Genomic DNA, 5,245 nt, shown 5'->3' with positions numbered 1-5,245 from the left:
AGAGAGAGAGAGAGAGATCACAAGTAGGCAGAGAGGCAGGCGGGGGCGCGGGTGGGGGGGGGCGGGGAGCAGGCTCCCTGCTGAGCAGAGAGCCCGATGCGGGGCTCGATCCCAGGAACCTGAGATCATGACCTGAGCTGAAGGCAGAGGCTTAACCCACTGAGCCACACAGGCGCCCCATGGGTCACGGCACTTTTTATGCACTATTTTTGGGGAGGCAGGGACTTAGCATACATCATAGTATCTCCTAACAAATCACTACGTACCGCGGGAAAATCAAACAGCAACTCTCTAATATGACTGGCGCGCTACAGAGCGGGAAAAGGCTGGGAACAGATTATTGGTTAGGTCAAAGGGCTGTCATTCTTCAAACTGCTTGGTCGGCACCGCTAGGGTATGTGTCACCTCTGGATTGGCCGGGGTCTCCCTGTCAAGCTGCGGGGTGCCGGATGGTTGCTCTCTCTTGCACCCAGAGCTGGGTGGGGGGTCCGGGAGCAGTCATTTTGTCACGTCCAGTTCTGGGTGGGGGTTTCTCTGGTGCCAGATGACTGTTCTCTCTCGGCCCAGAGCCGGGTGGGGGTCCGGGAGCGGCCACTCTGCCAGGTTCAATTCTGGGCGGGGGTTGTGTGGTTACAGAGTGCCTATAGAAAGTTTGCTGGTAATTTTCCATCTCCTCATGGGTTAGCAAGCGAGGGTGCAGAAGCAGAAATAGCGGTTATGGTTATAATTTAGGCATCTCAGGTGAAACCTTTGTTGGGCTTGGGCATATCTGTTTGGGTATCTGTTCCGTTCCATCGATTCATTGATGGACTGACCATGTCTCTTTGTCTGCCAACATCACAGGGTTCCCGTGGCCTCTACCAAAAAAAAAAAAAAAAAAAAAGCATTCGACCAGGGGTGACTTTATTTCTGATTTTTGTTTTGGTTTCCTATGTTGTGTTTGAAATCGACATAGCGGTTCAAATGTCTTTGGCCTGTCAGCTCTGTACACCCACCCAGTGTGGCCCTGGAATTCAGGACCCCCACAGATCAAGAGTCGCCTTCCTCGGGGATCCTCTGGACCGAGCCAGCCAGCTAGGTGCCCTGAAAGACGTGTACTTGAATCACAGGTGTGAAGTCTGCGCCCATGAACTTTGCACTGGGAAACCTTATTTGGATCGTCGCACTCTTGGGGGAAATACTGGTGAAAGAACGTTGTGTAGCTAACTACGGAGGAACTGACTTGGAAGGAAAACCTTCTTTTGCAGTTTCTGGTGTTTGGTCAATTCTCTCGACTCAATAGGTGTCCAGCCTTCAGAGTCACATTATTTGCTTGATTTCTCTCTTGTCTGCGTTTCCTCATTTACTTTTATAGTGAGTGCTCAGGGTTGATGCTTGACAGGGAACAGTTTTCATCCTGGGTGTGTGTGTGCGTGTGTGCGTGTGTGCGTGTGTGTGCGTGTGTGTGCGTGTGTGTGTGTGTCGTGGGCAGTCGGGGCCCCCCCTCTTCCAGCGGCAGCGGCCCGGGCGCGTTTCCCAAGTCTCCCCTGGGCTGCTGGAGTCACGCCGTGCCCGCCGGGAGCTCCCGAGGCTGACACCCGCCCTTCCGAAGTGGGCTGGGACACGAGATTGGGCGGTCTGGTGGCCGGCCACGCGACTTCACGGCCCTGCGCTCGGGGGGGTCTGCCTCGGTGTCTTTCGCGGCGGTTGCCTGCCGCCACCTGGCGGCCGCTTTTATATAGCGTCTCCCCGCCGGAGCGTGGGCGATATCGGCAAGGGATGGCATTTGGTGGCGGTCCCCGAGCTGCAGTTCCGGGAAGCCGGCGACACTAGAGGGAGCCTCCCGTTTTCTCTGGGGTGTCAGGGCGCGATTGGCTCGTGGAAGATTGAACCCTTAGTTTTTTTGGGAAACCCGTGGCGCTGTCGCTTTGTCCTCTTTCTCCTCCTCGCTCTCCTGTTAGGGGTGTTGGGGGCTGCCTGGAGGGGTGGACCAGCACCCCGCCGGTGCCCCCTCCTCCGCCTCTGGGAGAACGGGAGAGAGTGTGCACGTGCGGCACGAGGAAGCCGTTCGGCCTGTGGCTCTGGCCGGTCGTCAGGCCACGTATTCCGTGTCACACCCGGGCGGCTGGGGACCGGCATGAGCCTCGCGGGGAAGTCCGTGGATGGCGCGAGGGTTCCGTCCGCGGGCTCGCGTGGGGTCCTGGTCGTCGCCCCCGATTTTCTCACCAAGTTTTCCGAGGCCCTCTGCGTAGGTGGGGACCGGATCGGACCGGAACGGACCGGATGGGATCAGACCAGGCGGCGCCGCGAGGGGAGGCACCGGCCGCGACCTCCGTGGAGGTCGGGCCATCTGGGGGTGCGGGGGCGCCTCGCCTCCTCTCCCAGTCCCAGCCGGGAGTCAGTGACAGTCCTGGGGCGGTCCAGGGGCGGTCCTGAGGGCCGGGGCCGGTGGGGAGAGAGAGGAGGAGGCGAGCGCCGCCAGGTCCCCCCCCACCCTCACAACTTGATTTTTCTAAGTCCCGACCTGGGGACAACAGGCGGACCAGGGGAGGAGCCACCCTGGCTGATCCGCGGCGGGCCCTGGCCGGCCCCGGCCGATCCCGGCCGCTCCCGGCCGCTCCAGACGGGCCACGGCCGATCCCTGCCGGGCCCTGGCCGGCCCTGGCCGGCCCCGGCCGGCCCCGGCCGCTCCCGCCAGGCCCCGGCCGCTCCCGGCCGCTCCCGCCCGGCCCCGGCCGATCCCGGTCGGGCCCCGGCCGCTCCCGGCCGCTCCCGCCCGGCCCCGGCCGATACCGGCCGGCCCTGGCTGCTCCCGGCCGGCCCCGGCCGATGCTGGCTGGCCACGGCCGACCCTGGCCGATCCCGGCCAGCCCCGGCCGCTCCAGACCGGCCCCGGCCGATCCCTGCCGGACCCTGGCCGGCCCTGGCCGCTCCCGCCTGGCCCCGGCCGCTCCCGGCCGGCCCCGGCCGATGCCGGCTGGCCACGGCCGACCCTGGCCGATCCCGGCCGGCCCCGGCCGATCCCTGCCGGGCCCTGGCCGGCCCTGGCCGCTCCCGCCTGGCCCCGGCCGCTCCCGGCCGGGCCCTGGCCGGCCCTGGCCGCTCCCGCCTGGCCCCGGCCGCTCCCGGCTGCTCCCGGCCGGCCCCGGCCCATCCGGGCCGCTCCCGGCCGGCCCCGGCCGGCCCCGGCCGACCCTGGCCGATCCCGGCCGGCCCCGGCCGCTCCAGACCGGCCCCGGCCGATCCCTGGCCGGCCCTGGCTGCTCCCGCCTGGCCACGGCCGCTCCCGGCTGGGCCCCGGCCCCTCCGGGCCGCTCCCGGCCGGCCCCGGCCGATGCCGGCTGGCCCCGGCCGACCCTGGCCGATCACGGCCGGCCCCGGCCGCTCCAGACCGGCCCCGGCCGATCCCTGCCGGGCCCTTGCCGGCCCTGGCCAGCCCCGGCCGCTCCCGCCCGGCCCCGGCCGCTCCCGCCCGGCCCCGGCTGATGCCGGCCGGCCCTGGCCGCAACCGGCCGGGCCCTGGCCGGCCCTGGCCGCTCCCGGCCGGCCCTGGCTGGCCCAGCCCACACCGCTCCACCCCGCCTCGCGTCAGCTATCGGTCCCGGCTACACCCTTCCCCACGCTCCCGGGGGTCGACCAGATGGCCCTAGGGGTTCCGTGGTGCGGCCCCCCCCTTGTGTGTGTGTGTGAGTGTGTGTGTGTGTGTGTGTGTGTGTGTGTGTGTGTGTAGGGCAATGGAGTGGTGTTTGGGGCCAGTGGCCGGGCCATGGTCCCACGAGGTCCCGGTGACCTGTGGCTAGGCCCCGCCTGATGGCGTGGGTATTTTGTCCCCTGAAAGGAGCACTTTTTTTTGCCAGGTAGGTGCTGACACGCTGTTTGAGTGACTTGCCTTAGAGCTGTGGGCCTCTGGGTGCGTGCGGGGCTCCGGGCTTGGCTGTGGTGCCAAATCCGGTTCGGCCCTCGCTTGTTTGAGCCGTCTGCGTGGGCCTGTGCGCTGCCGGCTCTTGCTTACCCCCAGGTGGCCTGGGCTGTGGTGCCATCTCTGGTCTCCAGCACCCGAGGGCTGCGTGGGCAGGTGGCGTGGGTCCTTTACCCCGTGCACTCTGCGCTGCGGGCACCCGGCTGTGGCTGTGGCAACCCCTGTTCCGTTCCACAAGGCTCTGTGCCGCGTGTCAGGCATTCTCCCTGGGTTGCCCGGCTGTCCTTGCCCTGGGCTCGAGGGGTGCCGGCGAGGCTCAAAAGCAGGTCCTTCTGGTTGATGTCCTCGCCGGGTGTTTCCCCCCTCTGGGGCCTCCTTGGGCACGTTTTTTTGCTGATCGATGTGGTGATGTCGCGTTCTCCCGGGCCGGGCCTAAGCCGCGTCAGACGAGGGACGGACATTCATGGCGAATGGGACCGTGCTTCTCGCTCTGCCCGCGGGTCCCCCGCTCCTCCTCTTCTGCCACCCGCTGTCGTGGGTGGTGTAGGGGGAAAGGGTGCCGGGGGGGGGTGTGGGCTCCGGCCCGACTCCACTTTCCCACGGTTCCCGCCTCAGGGCGCCTGTGGGTGTGGGGCCTTCTGACGCAGCGGACACTCTCGCATGCCACTCCTGGCTTCCTGTGGGGTGAGCGGCCCTCCCTGTGGTGGGGAGGGCTGTCCCCATGCCGCGCTGCTCACCGCCTGGGCGTGCTGAGTGCGTGGCGCCTGGCCCTCTGTGGTGCCCCTGGAGCGCTCCAGGTTGTCTCAGGTGCCTGAGGCCGAGTGGTGGCGTCGTTTCCCGTTCCCAGCGACCCCCTCGGGTTGCCGCTGTCGGTGGTGTGTCCGAAGAGCAGGTGGTGGAGCCGGTAAGGGAGGCCCAACCCGCCCCCCCTCTGTGTGGGTGCGGGCGCCTCCTCGTCCCCTGGTGCGCGTCGTGCCAGGGGTGTGTGTGGAGAGGACTTGGCGGGGCGTGTGAGTGACCGTGCCGGGCCGAGCCAGCGCTGTGGCGCTTGGCCACCCGAGGGCTGCTGCTATTTTTGCCCAGCATGCTGTGCCCGTCTCCGCTCCTCTCGTGGCCCCGGTGGAGGCACGAGGTTCCTTCTGGGCGGTGATGGGAGCATGGCCTGCGTGGAGAGGCAAAGGCGGTCCCCTTGTCGGGCTCTGGCCGCGAGCGCTCAGGATTGCCCTGTGCCTATCCCTTACCGCAGACCCACCCCTGCCCCCAGGCCCTTGGAGGCCTTTGGGACGCCGTTTCGCGGGGCTCGGTCGGGGGGGACGAATGGGTGGGGGCGATGCGCCCTCGGTGAGA

The sequence above is a fragment of the Neovison vison genome, unplaced genomic scaffold, assembly GCF_020171115.1.
Source record: "Neovison vison isolate M4711 unplaced genomic scaffold, ASM_NN_V1 Scaffold_129, whole genome shotgun sequence".
Classification (NCBI taxonomy): domain Eukaryota; kingdom Metazoa; phylum Chordata; class Mammalia; order Carnivora; family Mustelidae; genus Neogale; species Neogale vison.
The sequence above is the reverse complement of the archived record's forward strand: the minus strand, read 5'-3'. Positions refer to the sequence as shown.